At 33.6% G+C, this 22,178-nt stretch overlaps 2 pseudogenes; both read right to left on the reverse strand.

Annotated features, from left to right (window-relative positions):
• Nucleotides 1–1,615: 1,615 nt before the first annotated feature.
• LOC120622242 (uncharacterized) lies at nt 1,616–1,734 on the reverse strand (annotated as a pseudogene).
• Nucleotides 1,735–15,764: 14,030 nt separating this feature from the next.
• LOC120622135 (nuclear transcription factor Y subunit alpha-like) lies at nt 15,765–18,293 on the reverse strand (annotated as a pseudogene).
• Between the last annotated feature and the right edge of the window lie 3,885 nt (nt 18,294–22,178).

Below are 22,178 nucleotides of genomic sequence, written 5' to 3' on the forward strand. Positions count from 1 at the left end.
CTCCTTAGAGAGAAATGTCTTCCCTCTTTCTGAGTTCATGTGATTTAGGCAGGTAGCAAACTACCAGCAGGAAGTGGAAACAAGCAGACATCCTAGGCAAGACATCTCATTTCTTCTGACACAGTGATTCACTGAAGTATTGCTTTTGACCCAAGCCTGTCCCAAACAGATGAATTTTATTAGAATAACAAATTAGAACACTGATAGGCTGTCTTAGGACACAGAGACAGAAAGGGACATTGGCTATTTGAAAGGATATAAGCTTCAAAACACCTTTTGCCAATAAGAAGGGAGAGACTGCCTAAGACTGAATCTGACATAGAAGTAAGTAAATTGTATATATAATTATGTACAATACACATATTCTGGTATTAGGTCTACGTTATTATTGTATTGAAGAATGTAAAGTATGTAAAATGACAAAATGGTACAGTAAATCAAATTTATGTCCATTTGATATGTGTATGTTACAAATCAGGAACTACTTCAACGAGTGTCTTATTTATAACATATCATATTGATTTATTTTTAATCCATTCAATAAATATTTGTTGAGCATGTTTTATGTGTTAGTTGCATGTTTGCAAGTAGAACAATCATTTGTATAAGATACCATATAGTCTTGTAAGGGAGACAGGTTATAAGAAATTAATCAAAACCATTAATCATTTCTATGTGTAAAATTCTATAAAGTTAAAGTTCATGTAGATAAAATGGAAAATAATAAGAGGAAATGAAGATTGGTGTGGATAATCATTTCAACAGAATTATCAAATAAACACTTAATTCACTATCCAGCTGCCACTTTGGGTTCTCAAGATTATTTTGTTCTTCCACATGTTACACAAGATTTTAACTTTGATCACTTGATAGAATAAATCACTATGGTAAAATATAACTTAAAGCAATTAGAACACTAGATCATCCTCAAGCATTTTAATAATATTGTAGTCTACTTTTTTAATAGCTTAAAAGAAAATGAAAAAAAAAGTCTGAAAAAAGAGAGAAGAGATCTCTATACATTTTTTTCTAAATAGCTATATTCAGCTAAGCTCTATGAGCTAAACAAACTACATGTTCTATTACAGCTAACTCTAAAATTAACACTTTGATTTGAGTATCAATAGGGGAATTAGGCAAGTTCTGTTAGAAAAAAGGAACAAGGCTCTGGATTCCTGGATTCCAAATCAATGTCCTGTATACTATGTTTCAAAAGGTAAACATAAATTTAAGTCATATACCTTTACAAGTAATTTATAGCCAATATTGTCCTTTAGTACATGAGTTTTACTCATTTTGTTAAACCAGTGTATTATTCAGTCAATTTTGGATAAAATAACTGATACTCATTTTTATTTCTTTGTTTCCCAAAGTGAAACAAAGTTACTGGTCAAAATTTAAACTCAGCATCTGACAGAATTCCTCAAGACATGTAAAGAAATCACAATCATGATTGTTGAAAGTTGCCAAATAACAACAACACACATTCGTGCTTAGAAAAGACAATTATACAATTACATGTTATAAATAGATTAAAATTATCTTCCTATACATGACTGGGACTTACATTATATATATATATATATATATATATATATATATTTTTTTTTTTTAATGCCTACAGCATCTGGTATTCCTAGGTGGTCTCCCATCCAAGTACTAACCAGGCCCGACTCTACTTAGCTTCTGAGATCAGATGAGATCGGGCGTGTTCAGAGTAGCATGGCCATAGACTTACATTATATTCTTAGTTGCACATAAATTAGCTAAAGCAATGTGTATATGTATGTTCATATATACACACACACACATATATATGTATATATATTAGCTAAAGCACCATATATATATATATATATATGTGTGTGTGTGTGTGTGTGTGTATATATATACATATATGTATATATGTATTATGTGGTTTGTGTGTGTGTGTGTGTGTGTGTGTGTGTGTGTGTGTGTGTGTATACTGTACCACACATGCTGGATATCTTTGTTCTAAAGTCAAGAAGTTGTTTCATTTCCCTTGTGGTAAATATTTTAAACCAATCTTTATAGGAAAAGAAAATTAGCAGTTTCATGTTTTCTGCAAGATATAGCTCCAGAATTCCTTTCCTCTGTTGAACTGTAATCACATTCCCTAACAGCTGTTGAGGAGAGATATTTGAGAAAGTATAGATCTTTTATTAAGTCTTTCATAGGCTCCAGTGTTCTCAGTTATCAAATCATGTATTTCCTTAATTACAGAAAATCCATACTGAGACATTCTGTCCTACTCTTAACATCTATGCCATTAACTATTAAAATCTGCTTCATTATTGCTTTCCACAATTTTTAAGTCCCTAGAAAAACTGCTCATACCCTGCCCCATTCTCCAGCTTCTTCTTCTACCAATCTTTCTCCAACTATGCTTGCTGAAATATTTCTTAATGGAGCTTTACATGTGTCCCAGCTTCTCAATATTCAGATCCCTTCTTAAATCTCACCTACTCGAGGCTGCCCTCCCTGACTACTTCATCTAGACTATGCATTGTGGGCTCTATTCTCTTACCACATTTATTTATAGTTTCATAACATTTTTTTTTATGGCATGCTTCCAAGTAGATTGTTGGTTTCAAGAGAACAGAGATCTTGTTGATCATATTTGTTACAAGATCAATTTCTGGCACGTTGAAAGTGCTCAATAAATAGTGGATGACTGATTGAATGAGTGACTTATGTGCCAATCCAGTGCTTATGTGTGACTTCTGTTAGGGGTCAAGGGACTTGTATAAGAGAAACATCAAACATCATTTCCTAAATAATCATAATTAATTGAGAAAATATGTACCCCTCCTCCCAAGCTAACTTGACTACATAAATCTATGACATAATTTCTATTTGATGTAGAAGAGAAATACTCTCCCTTTCCCCACTTTGGAAACTTGCCTCAGCAAAGCAAGATGCTTGCTGAATGAAGATAGGTACCTATCTTTGACCATAAATTGAGATACAATAGGGCTATCTTCTTTGATGGTCACTTTCAAAGGGATAGCTCCTCCCGGGTGCTTTCGAAAGTCGGTCCTGGTTGTCAAATGGCAAAAGGGTTTTTAAAAAAGATTTACATCTCAGAAGGGCAGAGAAAAAGCTTAAAAGTTTAACAAAGTATATATTCTAAGAAAAGGGAGGTTAGGGGCTTGAGTCAGGAAGAAGACTGTCTAAAGGGAAACATGAAGGTTATTTTGGTAAATAAACATAAACCACTTGTGACAAACCAACTAGAGTTCATGAAATTCATACGAATTTGCATGCAAATAAAAAAGAATACTAAAAAATATATTTAAATTCTCATTCGTCCTATTACCTAGTTCTTATCATGTGCACTTTGATTGCTTTTAAATGCAAAGAATTTGAAATGATATGTTCCAATGCAATATAAGTGTCTTATTACTAATATGGAATTGATTGTATTGCACATTGTGAACAATTTAAATCTAAAAGGACAAAGCGTCATGTTTAACACTGAACCTTACTCTACGGTATGACCGATATTAATTTTAAAAATCTGACTTTTTGTCCAACGAACTATTAATAACGAAGTTTGATTAAAATGCCTAATTTGTTTAAGTATCATGCATTGCCTACTTAACCAATTATTCTGGTGAAAATTTCAAATAAAAAACGTTGAATCTGTTAAATTAAGAAGGTCATTGAAGTAATTAAGACTGGTGAAGCATATTATTAATATTTGACAAGAGAGGGTGGTAACACGAAATGTACCCGTCATTTTTTATACTCAGACTAATGTTTCCTTTGATGCTTAATTGTTTAAGAACTCAGAAAATAATTTAAATATATACATATAATATAGGTCATAATTAAGAAGATACTCAAGGCAGATTTTAATATATAATGTATTTAACAATATATATTAATAGAACATAATAATAATTTTATATTTATCCCATTTTATGAGAAAAAACAATGACTTATTAGTAAGCAGAAATTAGCACAAAATGAGGATGTGAGCATGTAGTAACTATTAGTTCAAAAAACAGATGCTTAAACACATAACCAAGAGTAATTCATTGAAAAATTGAACATTAGTAATCTTAATTTTCATTTTTAGCATCACTAACGTGTTTGAAAGTAATGGAATAAAATCTATAAAAGATATGGTAAGATATTGTGTAGAGAAAAAATAGCTAAAGGGAAGGACATAAGAGAAATGAAGAGCCATACATGAGCACCTTAGGTGTTGATCATAAAATTTGCTTTATTTTGCATCTCAGGGATTTGAATAAACACTCTAGAGTATAAAGTTTAAGTAATAATACCTACCTAATATCTTATAATAATAATATTAAAATATGAATTTCTCAATTGCTACATCATTCTGAAGTTTATTTCTAATCCAATTGAACTTGACCTTCAAATATTTACAAATGAATAATAAACATTTTTTCTTTCAATACAAATACAAGTACAGATGAACTGTAGAAAAGATCTCGTTTATAACTTTGTTCTCCATAGCAGATTATGGATATTAATAGAGTAGTGTCAGAATCAGAAAAATCACTTTTCCCTTTGTCCCTCGGTTATATTCTGAAATAACCAAATGTTCTATAGAGCAGGGTCTCTAACCTCCAGACCATGGACCCTAACCGGTCCGAGGCCTGTTAAGAACTGAGCTGCTCAGCAGGAGGTGAGGGGTGGGCAAATGAACAAAGCTTCATCTGTATTTGCAGCTGCTCTCCAGAGCTTGCCTCAGCTCCACCTCAGATCATCAGGCATCAGATTGTCACAGGAGCACCAGTACCTGGTGCCAAAAAGGTTGGGGACCTCTGCCATAGAGAGCTTTTCCATACTCTGAAAAGACTAGAAACCGATTTTGCCTGTAAACACAACCACACAGCTGAAAAAATTAACCCACCAAGCCAATTCCCTGTTTATCTTTAACTTTAAGCTGAGTTTTTAAAAAACAATTTATTTGTAAAATTGGCTGCCTATTCTGTATAGGCTAACATGAGCATTTTCTGGTTCTATCTTCTAGGTGTATCAGGTAAGTAAGTATATCAGCTTTCCTTTTTCTATTTTTGTAAAGGAATTTCCTGTCTTTCCCTCATCTTTACAGTTTTATACCCACTTCTCATCATGAAGTCAAATGACATGACCTGTTCAACACGTTTTATTGACTGCTATATATAAAAGAGCGATAATTACTAAAGAAATAAATATGCATAAGACGAGATCTTTCTCCCTAAAAAATCTTACAGACTAGAATGGCAGATAACTTTGAGGATGCGAGGAAGGAAGGTATTTCCAGGTTTTAAACTTATACAATTTTAGGGGTGCCCTTTAAGATAAATGTTACAGGATACAAGTAAAAAAACATGTAGGGGCACTTCAAAGGGGCCTATGCAAGTGAAGGGTTCAGAGTCCTAAGTTTCCTTTGTGTTATGGCAAACCCACTACTGTTACTGAGCCTTATAATAGTGACATATACAGCGTGCTATGGAAATGCTGTTGGTCAGATTACTTTCTCATATGCTGTTACCATCTCATTAAATGTTAGGGAGAGAAGCCTATTAATTCTGCCACCTGTGAGAGTCAATTGAGATTTCATTAAAGTAAAATCTGAGCTAAGGTTGGCAAATGAGACGCAGTTCACCAATTAGAATAGGTGGGAAGGAAAATCATTCAGACAGAGAGACACACATAAACAAATGACAAAGAGAGATGAATGTGCACCTTTTAAAGAAGTTGCAATTCTATGCAGCATGCTGTATCATGAATAAACAAGAAAAATAGAAAAAAATATATAGGGACTGGACATTAGATTGTTATCAGTTACAGAAGGTCTTGGTTCTTGTTTGCCATGATAAGTACAATTGCTATATATTTTAAAGCAGTAAAATGTTTAACTAGGAAGTCGTAGCTCAATTTTCTTGACATCTCTAGTTAAAATTATGTGTCATTCACTATAGTTTTTGAGTAAAAATTATACATCATGCTAGTGTGCCAGGTAAATCATCATTTGTTAATATATTTGTGATGGAATATAGGAAAAATTAAAACTACCATTTAAAATTCATATTAGTTTATATATTTAAAATAGAGCACATAGAGAACATTATTTAAGTAACTAGATATCATTAAGTCACTATAAAAATATTTATATTGCCATCTAATTTCTCCCTGCTAATATATGTTCTTTTGTTTGCTCTGGGGAAAATGGCCAGGTTAATGACACAGAATGATGACAGAGTCATCTGTCAGCCTTCTCTGTAATTCTCTCCAGGCCCTGGCAGACAAATACATTTTCACATGCTATAAAAAATTAAGTACCAAAACAATATAAAAATAACTTTAAAGGTCTGATAAAATAGGCTAAAGCAAGGACATTGAAAGTTAATGCTTCCCTTTCTGCCTAAACTTGCCTTATTCAATTTCACAGATTATATAAAATGTAATAATTCTTAAAAACCTGCAGAGGGCAAAGAGAGACAAGATCTAAAAAAAAAAAAAAGATATAAATAATGGTCTAAATGTGATTGTAAATCATCTACATGACTCCAAATATATTTGTTTTATCATTTAGGATGGTTTCTGCTGAAGGTAACAAAACCCAACATAAATTGTCTTAAATTAAAAGAAGAGTTGTGACAAGTTGTGGTTCAATGATGGCTTTTGCTTTACTTGTGGTCCTGTGATTGTGCATGACATTTTTTAAAAATCAGTTTATTTAAACTGAAAAAACAAAAACAGTCATCCATTTCTCCCATCACCAACACCCTACTTCTAGCAGCCAGCAATCTGTTCTCTACATCTATGAATTTGGTTTACTTATTATATTCTTTAATTTTTTTAGATTCCACATATGAGAGGTTATACAGTATTTTTCTTTCTCTGTCTGACTTATTTTACTTAGCATGTTGTCACAAAGGGCAAGATTTCATTCTTTCTTATGGTTGAATAATATTTATATGTTCATATATATTTATGTATTTTTCTTCCCAAATTTTCTTTATCAATTCATTCGTCAGTGGACACTTAGACTGTTTCTATATCTTGGCTCTTGTAAATAATTAACATGGGGGTGCATATATCTTTTTGAGTTAGTGTTTTCATTTTCTTTGGATAAATACCCAGAAGTAAAAATGCTGAATCATATGATAGTTCCATTTTTAATTTTTTGAGGAAACTCCATACTGTTTTCCATAGTAGCTGAACCAATTTACATGGCCACCAACAGTGCATAAGGGTTTCCTTTTCTCTATGTTCTTGCCAACACTTGTTATTTTTTTGTCTTTTTGATAATAGCCATGCTAATAGGCGTCAAGGGATAGATATTTTGATTTGCATTTCCCTGATAAATGATGATACATAGCACTCTTTCCACATCTATCAACCATCTAAATGTCTTCTTCGGAAAAAAAAATGTCTATTTGAATCTCATTCTCATTTTTTAATTGAATTTGTTTGATTTTGCTGAGTTGTGTGAGTTCTTTATATATTTTGGCTATTAACCCATTATCAGATATATAATTTGCAAATGTATTTTCCCATTCAGTAGGTCATCTTTTCATTTTGTTGATGTTTCCATTTGCTGGGCAGAAGCTCTTTAGTTTGGTATAATCCCATTTGTGTATTTTTGCTTTTGCTGCTTTTACTTTTGATGTTAGATTTTAAAAAATCATTTCCACTTCCATGGAGCTTACCACCTATCTGTGTTTTCTACTAGGATTTTATGATCTCATTAACAGAAAATGGGGATGCAAGACCAAGAAAGGAAAGACAAATGCATATGCAAGTCACTCAGGAACTTTCACCCAGGTGCAAGAAACTTATGTCAATGTGGTCACAGGGTTGTTTAACAGGAAATGAACTACATATCTACTGCTAGGAACCGAAGATTTGTGTGAAATCTTAAATTTATAAGGAGAAAGAGAGGGTAAGAAAGCATGTACTTTCCCTGACCCCTGCCTCTCATTTCTGAACTTCGGGGGCTTGAGTTCCCTTGGGATTTGGTTACCCCATTTCTGAGGAGTGTTTATTTGATGGCTGATTTTGCTATGCCAGGTAATTCCCTTCCTGCTTATTATCATTTTGTAATACACATGAGGACCCTTTTCCTCCCCCCTCTCTTTTCCCTGGGAAAATACAATGAATAAATAAAGACATTGATATTGACAAAACAAAAACAAAACTTTAAGTTAATGTAATGGCTTCGGCACTTTTGGTTCTCACACTTGTCCCAAGAGAGTCCATTATTTTCAAAGTTCTCAGCAAGAATGATCAAATGATTTTGTGTATGTCCTGTACTTGCTCAATGGTACTTATTCATTAAAATCAGCTCTTCCTTCTCTTTTTCAGCTAGGTGCATGGGATACGTGAAGAAGAGAGATTTCTGAACAAAAAGCTGGACACAATTAGGATAATACAAAAGGGAAATTAATCCTGGGTAGACAATTAATTATGTTAACTGCCACTGCACATAATGAAATGTCTCTACTTTATCTCAAGTACTCATAATTTATCTCCTGAAATTTTGTGATGGCTTTTAATTGGTCTTCCTTTTAATTTATTTTCTCCACAAACTCCAAATCATATTTATAATGTGTTCTTTATAGCACACATCTGATTTAACTTCTCAAAGATTTTTACAATACTTTAGAACCTCGGCAAAAGCATAAATTCGTGGAATGGGCATCCGAGTTTCTCATGTGACTTATTCAAGTGCCTTCTGTTCCTTTATACTATGCTGCAGAATTAACATTCCAGAACTGTGGACTATATATATATTTTATACTTTTTTTATTTCACTACATTTGCATGCCTTTACTGTAATGTCTGTGAATATGATTTCACCTTGTCCTGAACTTTCGATTCTCCGCTAATAATCACAACTAGCTTATATTCTTCCTCGTTCAGGAAGACTTCCTCAATGCTGCGGGGCTCTCCAGACTTCTGTATAGCTGTAGTACCTATACATCTTAGAACATTATACTAAAAGGTTTATTTATGTGTTTTCATGAGACGGGCTTTATGGAAGAATCTGTTTATTACTGTGAGCACAGCTGCACATAATAAATATTTGCAAAATGAAACTAGAGTATATTATACTAATAATAGCCTCATGTGCTACCACATTGGTTCTCACTTCCCATGTTCCAATTTTACCTGATTTATTTTATGTCTTTAAAATATATTATTATTTTTTATTTCTTTTTCCTGGAATTACCTTCTCATTTTACCTAGTAAATTCTAATTCACTCTTAAGGATCTCGCTTAAGGGCGTCACTGTTTCCCGGGCAGGTGTTTATAACTCACATGTCCATGTTAAGTGTGTCTGTTATACACTAAGAGAGTAGCCTGATCTTTCTCTCCTAACACTGAAATTGAATGCATAAGGACTTATTCAGTGCCTTTCTTTCTTCCTCCACTGTGAGATCTATGAGATCAGGAATATTATGAGTCTGTTTACCTTTATATTATATAACCTAGTATAGAGCCTGAAATATATTGGACATTTAGTAAACATTTATAAATGTAATTATAGTATGAATCTTTATGCTTTTAAATCTGGACCAGTTTTCTCCTTAATTGACACATTCAATTCTGCTAAATATCAAATTTTGAAAATTCAAGATAACTCCTGTTATTCAAGATGACTTTTGTTTGTGATAAATTTGGTGATTTTAGGCATCCAGAAACATGTGTTTCCTTCTCTCTTCACTGAGGGGAGCTCAGGTGATGGAAACAATTTACTGCTTGTTTTTATACCCTGTTCTGCTACAACTTCTATCCAGATTCATGTCCACCTTGATATTCTGAGAAGCTGAATGCTCCAAGAAATATAGAAAAGAAGTAGGAAGAAATATCTTCTGTTCTTGGGTCCCTAAATTTATCTTAAGTTCTCTGTCATATCTAATTCCTTTTTCCAAAATTGTGACAATCTTTGTTAGGTACCATTAGCATTTTAGTATAACTCAATTTCATTCTTTCACTTGCTGTGGGAACTGTCCTTAAGTTACCACAAATTCTTTCACATGTGAAAGCCACACTATGAGTCCCTCAGACTGTCTGGTTCTTGATATTCAAAGTCGATGTTGGATTCCAAAGTATCTCTAACATCATAGTGTTTTTTAATCAGTATTTTTTTCATTGTTGTAGGTTTAAATATCTATTCAGACCTCATGTGAATCTTTCTATGCTGTTTCCAAAAGTTTTGATTAAAATATGTATCAAAAGGTATTCTGCCTGCTTCAATAGTTAGGAAAAAAATAAACAGGACTTCTCAGATAATAACTTAGTAATATTATTTGCTTCAAAATTAAATTTTTTTTTCTTACAAGTTATTCCAGAAAACACAAACACACAAACAAAAACAGACAAAAATATGGACACTATTCAAACAAAAGTCTTGTTGCGGCAAGAAGGGGCAGAAATTCAAACCCTAGTTGGAGAAATTATCCCTAAATTATCCATAAAAAATGAAGACCACAGACAACTTTAATTTCAATTTTTATATTCTTAGTCCGCAGACCTCTCCCCTGAGTTGAATATCCATATAATTATGCCACCAAATACTTCCTGGGCATTTCCAAACATATATCACAAATGTCTCAAGTCAACATTTTCAAAATGGAACAAATGATCTTTAACTTTGAACTGATTATCCACTTATGATTTTATTCTCAATGAATGGGATCACATTTGTCTATTCTGTTAATTGTTCTTGACCCAAAACTTGTTCGATTTTTTCTAATCTTAACATGAAAACTACCACCATCAATCACTATAATTGGCACTACATAAAACTTTATTTCCCTGTCTTACAACGAAACTCCTTGACCTTTCTCCTTTTGTTGCCTCAAAATCTATTTATTCTTCAATTTCTATTCTTCAACTAAAATCTCACTTTTATCTTTTTTACCAAATTGCATTTTTAAATAAATCACATGTATAGTTCTCCAACTTATTCTTTTGATGCCTTTATAGAATTCTATATTACTGAAAACTTTATTTCTCCATTTTTGGTTTTTGCTTTTTAATCATATACTTTTTTAATTTTTGAAAATACTCTTTTCAACATTTTTCTATGTTTTCCTTTTGTATATTGCTTTATGACATTTCCAAATACTACAACTAGGAGTGGAGGGGCTAATTATATGAGTTTTATTTATTTTAGAGCAAAAGCCATGGTTAGGTCTTTATCTTGTTAGACATTGAGAACTGGTAAAAAGGTTTTTAATTGGTTCGGGTCTTTATCAACATTGTGCTTCAGAAACAACACTTTAATATAACTGAGACTGATTCATTGTAAATTTCAGAAGATTGAATGACGATGATTCATTGGGAGGCAATTGAAATAGTTCAACAGGAGATGACAGAGGTCTCAAATAATTCAGTGACAATGAAGACATAATAAGTATTGAATAAATGAATTGCTAAACACTTAGAATGATGGATATAATATAAGAAGATACTAAAATGGCTTTCATTGTCTGAACTGAACATTTTAATGAAGTGGTTCTCGACTTGGAGTGATTTTTGACCTCCTTCCCTCATCAGGCGACATTGGCAATATCTGGTTGATTGTCACAACTGTGGGAGATGTCACCAGCATCTGGTGAGTAAAAGTCAGATATGCTGGCCTCTATAGAGTGCAATGCACAGGGCAATTTTTTGCAATAAAAACATTTCTGGACAAAAAATGTCATTAGTTCTGAGGTTAAAAAGCTCTGGTTTAGTCAAAGTAGGTAAGGTAGGTTTTGGGGGAAACATTTTTTGGTTATGTTAACTTTGAGATTACTGATAGACATGCAAGTGGATATGTTCGATATTGGTTGTTTGAATAGATCTGGAATTCAAAAGATAGTTCATATCTAGAGATATAGATTTGGAAATTGAGGGCATATAGATGATATGTGAAGATTTCAATGGGATTAATCAGTGATAAAATGTGAGCAAACTTACCAACTAATTTGTCACTGCACATAGTGTACTAAGAATGTGTTAGGATGCCAAGATAATTGATTACTGTAGAACACTCGTGGAGCCTTAAGCAGTTGTAGCCCATAAGCCTATTATCTTCAGGATTAAGCAATTTCCCTTTTAACCCAATGGTCCAAAATAAATATTTTTATTTTCTATATGTTCTACAATATGAAAATGTCAGTAAACACTAGCAGCAGAAAAGAATGAAAGGCGAGAAAACTAAAGATGACTGGATATATTAGAATGAAAGAAAGTGGGAAAAAATTAGGAGAAAGATCAGTTGTGCAAACAAAGAAAGAATATTAAAAAGAAACATTAAAACATATAAGATGTTTAAGAGTTACCACTTAAGATAAGAATGTATGTGCAGTGACTAACTTTAACAAGGATAGAAATGTAAGTGACCCTGAAGAGTGCAGTTCCAATAATGCTTAATGTGGAATGGAATGCCGATTCCACCGTATTCTATGTACACACAGAAGCTTTCTTCCCACTCTACTGGAAGGGGGAAGTTAGATTGCAAATATCCTGCTTTCTCTCTATTTGTCCTTTTTGGTTATTTAATGTAAAGCAAAGTTATTTACTAGATTAGTAGGATTTATGAGACTTTCGGGTTCACTAGACCACATCTAAAATTCTCAGTATTTTGGGAATTGCAAGATAAACTTAATATTTTTTCTTTCTTTACCTGCTAGTTCACAGTTGAGGGATCAAGACTTTGTTATAATTATTGTTTTTGATATATTTATTTATTTTACGGCAGATCTCTAGACTTTAATCATCTTGTATAACTGAAACTTTATACCCAATGCACTTGGTAAACATCATTCTACATTCTGCTTCTAGCATATGATTATTTTCCGTACCTCATTTGAATGATATTATGTAGGTTTTGTCCTTCTGTGACTGGCTGATTTCATATGGCATAATTTCCTCAATGTTCATCCATGTTATTACATATGACAAGATTTCTTTCTTTGTTCGGGGCTAAATAATATTCCTTATATGTATGTATAGACCATGTTTCCTTTATTCATTCATATGTTGATAGACATTTGAGTCGTTTCCATATTTTGGCCATGTAAATAATGTTGCAATGACCATAGATATCAATTCGAGTGCTGATTTCATTTCCTTTGGGAATGAAAGGGGATTACTGGATCATATAGTAGTTATATTTTTAATTTTTGAAGAACCTCCATGCTGTTTTCCATAATGGTTAAACCAGTTTACATTCATATCAACAGTGTACAAATGTTCTCTTTTCTCTATACCCTTGTTAATACTTATCTCTTTTCTTTTTGATACTAGCTATCCTAAAGGATGTGATTTGATATCTCATTTTATTTTTAATTCTCTGATGATTCATGATGTTGAGAAATGTTTACTTTGTCCATTTTTTGATAATTTTTTTTATTTTTTTATTAATTTGTAGGTGTTCCTTACATATTTTGGAATTAAACCCTTATCAAATAGATGGTTTGCAAATATTTTCTTCCATTCAATGGCATTTAATTTTTAGAGAATTAAAATTAAAACAGCTCTAAAATTCAGATAAAACTAGAAAGGACCCCGGATAGCCAAATCATCTTGAGAAAGAAGAATAAAACTGAAGGCTTCACATTTACTGATTTCAAAATATATTACAAATCTACAGTAATTACAATAGTATAGTAGTTTTATAAAAACAGACATATAAACCAATGGAACAGATTAAAGAGCTCAGAAATAAGTCCACACATATATGGTCGATTTTGACAAAGAAGCCTAGAATATCCAATGAGGAAAGTATAGTTTCTTCAAAAAATGAGGTTGAGAAAACCGGATATTCATGTAAAAAAGAATGAAATTGGAACCTTATTTTACACCATGCACAAAAATACACAAAATACATTAGAGACTTAAATGTCACATCTGAAACCATAAACCTCCTAGATGAAAACTCTTAGGGGAAAACCTTCTTGACCTTGGTCTTAACAATGATTTTTTATATATGATACCAAAAGCATAGGCAACAAAAGCAAAAATAGACAAATGGGACTACATCAACATGTTTATTCTGTTTTGTTTTTATCAGTGTTTAGAACTTCCTTTTTTAATTCAGGCTTAAGGACTCATCCTTTATTAAAAGAGTTCATAGATCCATGAAGGTGCCTAGGTAAATATATTTAGGGACACTAATAGCATCATCTTTCCCCACAGGTAGATCATAAGAGATAGGGAAAGGCAAGAGACAGGATGACATTATTTTGGATGAGACAGCCCACGAAAAGCCTCTCTGTCTGACACAGTGGAAATTAGGAAGAAAACAGAATGGATTTTGCAGGTGGTGGGGGGGGAATTCATTTAGATATTCACCGGAATGATGTTCAAGTAATGCAGATATCCAAAGCAAGAGTGACCTTGGTGCTTTCCTGTTTTCTTAGGTTAATATGAACAGAAGTAAAGAGAGGTGAATTCATTTAGATATTCAAGAACTACATAAGAAAGTTAGAACTTGTAATGAGATCACAGAATGTGAATATAAGTGTTAGAAAGATAGAAAAGAAAAAGAATAAGTGAGAATTCTCAGAACATTGAAAGTTATCATTTCAGAGATACAAACATGGAACTGCAATAACCAATAGCTACAATGTTGCAAGTGTATAGCATTCATATAGTGAAAACACTAGTAATTTTGAGAAATTAGATCAAATATTACATATTTATATCTTATCAAAGCCTTTCACTACCAATAAAATGACATTTATTTCATGTTTATATGAGCAAGTTAGCTTTATAGGTTTTATTCCATAAGAAAAAATTAAATCTTAACTTGACATTCTTCGAAGTGTATTTCACAGAAAAGTTGGTTCCATTTCATGCCTGAAACAAGTAAATTGATTTTATAGTCAAATCATTTTTGCAAGTGCTCTACACTCAACCTCTCTTAGATATTTACAAACCAATAATACCTGAGGATTTGATAAGTCCTGCGGTATTTAAATCTCAGATAATTTATTGTTTCCAAATCACAAGATTAAACTTCCTTTCCTGGAAACCGTCTCTGAATATAAAGCGCCCATTCAGCTGGTCATGATGAGCTACCCAACCAGAGAGATGAATGCTGTTTAACCAAAGAGAGCTATGGCTTTTCTGATTGCAGTTTAAATTGTGAAGGTTGCTCTACCTTACTGAGTTGGATGGCCAGCTTCATCAGTGCTTGTGTGGTACTGCTGGGCTGGCATTGATACCCTTGATTTATTCTAACCTATGAAATTTCAATGTTATGTATAGTCTGAAAAAAGGTCTGGATCGAAAGGGTGACACAAAGGCTTGCAATTTCAAGTTGCCAGACATTGCTACAATGATAATCCTGAGCCTTTTATGCAAAACTATGTGGTCTCTGTCATGTTCAAAAGGGCAGAACGTGATTATGAGTATCCCTTCCAAAGAGTGGATTAATTTCCTGGAACAGTGGGGAGCAGTGGTAAAGAATACTGCTTGATCATCTTCATCATGTGGTCTGGGCAAGAACACTCCAATGATCCATGTCAGTGTTTCCTTATTTATTTGGTGTGGCTTCTGCATCTGAGAACTGTTTCCACAGAGAGAAAAGCCGCCCCCTTTCACTACGCTTCCCAGCTATGGCAGGATTCATGCAAGCATTTCCTCTTTCCTTTGGAATTTCCCTTCTGCATCTAGTTTATCCCCAGCACCGAATGGCATTCACATGAAGTGACTCTTCGTCAAGCATCTGGGCCCCAAGTAGAGGGGTTCCTCAGATAATAGGCTCAAGGTCAGTCTTAGGTGCCATCACTACCGACCTTCTTGAACTGACCACACATACTGGTGGAGTCGCCATGTCCTTGCCCACTACTGGTCGTGTGGGTACTGGCTCCTGTCTGAACAGTCTGTGCCCCTGCCAAACAGGTGCTGGGATGGTGGTCATACCTGGCCAATGAGTGGTGCCGTCTGCCTTAATGGGCTGGAAAAGATGGCCTGTCCTTCAGTAGTCTGTGCTACTGGCTGCCCCTGGACAGAGCTCTTCTGCTGTGTTTGTGTTTGGCTGTCAGTGACAGCTGTCTGCAGCTGCTGAATCTGCTGAGCCTGGTCCTGTTGGCCCTGCATCTGTAAATTCTGTTTTCCTTTCCCCACCCAGATTTGGATCTAGCTCTACAGATCTAACTATATCGGCTATGTCCCAGATACAGAGACTTGCCTGGTGATCTGACCTTGTCCGTAAGGGACAGTTTAGGAGATGATTAATTGGCCAGTCAAAGTAATTAACAGGCTAGGGATTAACACTAACTTGTACCACTAATGGAGGCCCCTGGACATGCTGTTGAATCTAACAATCTGCTCTGTTGAAATACTGTTGTTTGTTACATTCTACTCCAAGGCCCAACCAAGTTAGAATCCCATTCACAGATACCTTCATTCTAGAGATCCTGGAAGACTATGAAGTGCACTCCAGGGTGTGGGGGAATTTGTGGCAGGTGAGACTACTCTGGGCCTGGGGACTGAAAATCTGGACCTAAGGATGAAAGAAAAGGGTACAACTCCACCTAGCAGAAGCATTCTCCAAGGGTCAAGAGCACCAATGTACCTATTCAAGTGGTGACATTTCTGTGTGGGACTGGCCTCTGTAGGCCTTGGACTAGAGATACTGTCAGGCCCTGGGCTAGGTCCACCAGCTTCTCTACTCAGCTGGTAGACTCAGCTCAACTCTACATATACATGAACATGCACAGAGAACTATATTGCTTTCTAATGGAAATACAGGGATACAGGTAAGAATTAGGCACAAAACCCATTCATAATGCATAGGAAAAATGATGAAAACATGGAAAACTATGACAAGACAAACTGAGTTATAAAAAAGAGGTAGAATGAAAGTTCTAGAGATATTAGCAGACTTGAAAACCTTGTATAAAAATAAGAGGGCAGAGGACAGAGATATTTGAGCATGATCTTTAATGTGAAAAGATTTTGACAAGAAAAGTGGGGGATTTATGGGAAACACGGTGTCTTTCAAAAGGTCAAGAACAGTCCAATTTGACAATAGCATAAGTTACTTACAAAGGAGTTGAAATCATTTAAATTTTATTACTGTATTATTCCTCAGGTTTTTTTCTTTCTTTCTCCCTCTCTGCATGTTGTATTTGTCTAGTATTGGCATCTCATTGCAACCTTGTAAGTCACCATTTCTGGCCTTAAACTTCTTACTTTGCACACTCATCTTTAGAGCTGACATTCACAGCAGGCTTCATGAAAAACATAAAGGTTGATAACTCCCCTCCTAAACCAGTCTAAACTCCAGACCATTTTACCAAATGCCTCCTAGATATCTCCCAATGAATGCCCCATAATAATTCTAAAAGCATTATATCCATCATTTCCTCACAAATCTATGTTGCCCTGAGCTCTCTAACTTAATCTATAGCAATAAAACGCTTGAGAGAAACAATAAGGAGGAATCCCTAGGCAACAATAATAATCATATGATGTCACATCCCTAGACAATTTAGAATATCCCTCAGAAATTTTCCACACAGAGGAAATGAGAGTGAGTGATGATAGCAATCCATCCTAAAGATAGTTATTTTGGCAATGGAATATCGCTGAGATGTGTCTCTGTGAAGCAGAAGAAAAGAGAGACAAAGACTTTCAACTTTAAAGAGAGATATGCAGCTCTCCTTACATAACTTGCAGTGCCCAGTGGAAAATTATAAGAATTATAGTTTTCAAAATTATAAAAATTGCAAGTCAGCAACAGTAGAGCATTAAACCAAGCGGGGAGCTTTTGCAAGTGCAAACCCTGGCGACTTCACAACCCACATATCCTGAAGCTATTCCAACATGCAAGCCCTGTATCTTGTTGGACTTGGTGAGTTTTAAAGTACCAGAGGTTCACATTTAAGGACAACAAGTTTATATTAAAAATAGAAAAGTATTCATAGAGAAATGTTAAATAAAATTAAAAGGGAGAAGTGAGCTCTACATGAGAAGAAATGTAACTGAAAGTTTCACTGTCCTGCGCATCTTCTATTTAGTTCTACCATGTGATTACCACAGCAATGATATGAAATATCTCATAATCACACCAATGAAGAACTCGTGCTTTTACTTTGTTAAGTCACTGCCATTTTGCATTCATAACTTTTCTTGCAGATATGTTTGGCATTTATTCATTTATTTTATGATCGAGAAGTTCTCACCATGTCCACTACTATTTGTCTTAACCTGCACGTGTTTATTTTAAAGAAAATACTCATGCAATTTCTATGAAGCCTTGCTTTCAATTCTGACAACTTATCTGCAACTTCCTTCATTGTAACCTCAGAAAAAGCTTATTATTTCTATTCATATTTTATTCTGCTATTATTTAATTCCTTCCATTATCCCTTAGTGGTACAAAGTCTTCTATTATTGATCATGCTATCCTTCAAGAAATACTGAAAGAATCTTCTGTTGTTTTATTCACTTTCAATGCAGCACGTCTTCATATCATCATCTGTGCTTTTGCAGTCGATACATTTTACCCTTTAAGTTTTACTTCATTATTTACTCTATCAGTATATGCAATATTTTCCCCAATTTAAGCAAATTAGGCATTAATGCAAAATATATGTTTAGTAAGACGTATAAAAAAGTATTCTATGACTATCTAGGGTACATTTGTGGTTCATTGTTGACATATATGCCCTCCACTGATCTAGTTTTGATCCTTTGTCATTGGAACCTGTCAATCATTCTAAATTGTATGTGGGTTTTATAACGTGAGGATATTTCCTAGAAGCTAAAACAACTGAAAGTCTTGAGTAAACTGAAAAAAAAAAAACCCTAATAAATAAATAAAGACATTTAACAAAAGTCATGACAGAATGTGCCATTCTGTATATTCTTAATATTTATATTTTGAATGCTCTGCCATACAGAAAAGATGAACAGTTCTATTACTAAAATGCTTACATTAAACTGATTTTTAAGTTTATCTTGCTTTTAGAAAACATATAAAGTTAATAAAATATCTCAAATGATATGAGAAAGAAAGCTATCTGATACCATGCATTTTGTATACTTGGTAGTTTTTTATGTTTGTAATAAATGGTATATATAAATCTCAATACATAATTTTAATTATATATATAGCAAATGACTTTTTCTGTAATTCTAACCTCCTTTGCCTTATCTGCTATTCTGGTCATGTGCTACTTTCTTTCCCAATGTTGTTATACTGAGTGTCTCTGTTTCATTTCATAGTTAACGAATGGGGAAAATCTAATTAGGGAACATGTTAGTAACTATATAAGCAAAATCCAAATTGTAAAATATAGGAGTATTTTGATGAGCTTATTATTACCGTGCCATTGTTTTTGCTCGTTTGTACTTTGTGAGAGTGCAATCACCTTTAAAGTCTCATTTATTTAATATTCTTTGAATCACAACTCACTGAGAAAAGGTCAAGGTCAGTCATATAATGTGTCAATCACATCCCCCGAATAATCAAATTTTGTCACAGGAGCTGAGTTCTGCTTTGCTCTCTTCTCGTACAGTCGTGTGTGTGTGTGTTCCCACCGCTGTGAGACAGGGTGTGTATTAGGTACTGTACAGGCATCTCAGTGAAGAACAGCCTTAACTTGCAATCCATTCAAGAAGACAGTCTCAAAAGACAATTCATTGAACACTGGGCAGATTCTCAAATTTCTGTTACATTGCTATGATCTTTCACAGGAAAATAACATCTTAATTCCCAAATTAAAAACAAACAAACAAACAAAAAACAGATAAGGAAATTCAAGGACAGAATGGTGGAATGGTGATCTTATTCGAAAACGAAGGGGTGCGTGCGCTTAGTAAGGGGAAGATACACAGTAAGAGAAAGACAACTGTAAGGTTTACAATGCAAATGTAACTATTTCATACGCATGATCAACATTAAATAAATTCAGTATGTCAGGAGGATATTGTGGCTTGGAGGAATTCATTTTCCAGGTGTAATATTACATTATCTTTACTTGGAGGCTACACTAATTAGAATCAAGAGCAATTAGCTCATGGAGAATCCTCCGAGGTGAGGCACTGTATGTTATAAATCAATTTGCTGTGTGCTTATATCTAGAGATCCACATTACTACATTCTTCTGGAAATAGCTATGACCTCAGGGGAACAAGGCTGTAAAGATGTGCATCAAATGGGACTGGATCAGGCCTATTACAGCAAGAATTTTCAATTCTGGAATGCATTAATACTAGATCCAGTACTGCCAGATTTTGAATAGGTAGAAGTGAATTTTAGAAAAAAAAATTGAAGTCATTTGTCTGTACTGTTCCTTTCACTGCTAATGTCCACTAATTCTGTGAGGTTCAACTTCTGATAATTGGTATTCTTTATTATGAATTATTTAGCAACATATGGAATTATCAAGGCTTGGGTAAGAAATTTTCACTAATAGATGTATTTATAGAATTTTATGCATTGCAAATAGAGAATACCCTTGGTATATTAAAAATAAACCACAGACCAGAGAAAAGAAAATTTCATTTAAAAGAAACATGATGAGATAATGTTCTTTAATCATAATGCAATAAAATCATACATCAATGAGAAGATGTCATAAAATCCTCATATCTGATAAACAAACTTCAAAGCAAATGATGGGTTAAATAGAAAATAAGGAAATTTACAAAATATTCAGTACATAATTCTTTTAGAATTTCCATAAGCCAAAACATATGAGCCAAAACTAAACTAACGCTTGTAAGAAAATTATAGCTTAAAATGCAGTTCAAAACTAAAATGTGTCTGCTATACAGCTATTAGAATGGCAAAAGTTAAAAAGACAGTCAATAACAAGTATAATAAGAATGCAAAATAAAAAATACTTATATACTGCTAGTGGCAAAGTAAATTGGTACAACCACTTCAGAAAGTTGTATGCTTTGGTGGTATCTTTTAAAGTTGAATACTTGAATATTTTTTGACCTAATATTTACACTCCTAAGTACATGCTTAATAGAAATATTTACAACATATGTTAACCAGAAAGCATGTACTATAATGTTCATGACAGTAGTATTTTGACTCAAAACTTGAAACTAAGCAGATGCTCAACAATATTAAAATGGGAATTAAATTGTACCCTATCCATATAATGTAATACTTATCAACCATAAGAATAAATAACCTGAACTACCTGGAATATGAATAGATCTTACGAGCATTATGTTGAGTGAAAGAAACAAGACATAAAATATACACAATTTGAAGAAATACTGTAGAATCCCATACAGAACGCTGCTTTGGAAGAGTGTAGAAACTGAAAGGCGATATGAGAAGGATTTTGAGAGGTTACGATTTCAGGTCTAGGGTGCTAGTTTCACAATGCAGTCAGTTTAAAATTATGTGCACACTTCAGTAACTATACTTCAATAAACAGTTTTAAAATGCAGATGAACAAATGTTGAAAACATATAAACACTCAATTCAAAAATTTAAAAAGAATAATGAAACAAATCTAACCTATGAAGAATGAAAGAGGGTGGTTTTTGAAAGAGCCAAGAGCAACGAGAGAGAGCAAATTACAAAGCTTGGTTCAAGCTTGAGGATGGGTGAGGACAAAGAATTGGGTCCTATAAATGTTAGTATCATTTAAGTTCTCATGGAATCATCATCAAGCAGTTCAAAGTCAAACCCAATTTATTGTCACAGATACATGTGATTGCACTTCCATTCCTTCAAACAGAACAGAGAGAGAACTCCTAAATAAAAGGAATCTATATAGAGTCATTCTTTTTCTATTTTAAGTAGTAGAAAGGGACAGAGGTGGGAAGGAATATAAACCCCAAAGCATTATTTTTATCTTTCCACATTCTGTTTCTTATTGTGTTACTGGTCTTGCTTTTGTTTCTATTATGGTAGGTATGGCTGTGTCCTATCTACCAATCAACTCACTGATGTGCCCTTAACCAAAAATCCTTGATGACATGTAGAGGTACTTCCTCATTAGATTGATGAAGCATGTTTTTAATTCCATATTAAAAAATAAATAAATAAATAAGACCAATGTAATTAGCAGGTGATGGTAATTTCAGCAAAACTCACTGTACCATAAACTTTAATATAAAAGTTAAAAAAATAAAATCTCCGTATGATTCAGGTCTTGAACCTGTTGGTATATGGGCATGTTTCACACCCACATGTGGTTTATGAAATC

This window comes from Pteropus medius, unplaced genomic scaffold (genome assembly GCF_902729225.1).
Source record: "Pteropus medius unplaced genomic scaffold, Ma_sr-lr_union100, whole genome shotgun sequence".
In the NCBI taxonomy this organism is placed as follows: domain Eukaryota; kingdom Metazoa; phylum Chordata; class Mammalia; order Chiroptera; family Pteropodidae; genus Pteropus; species Pteropus medius.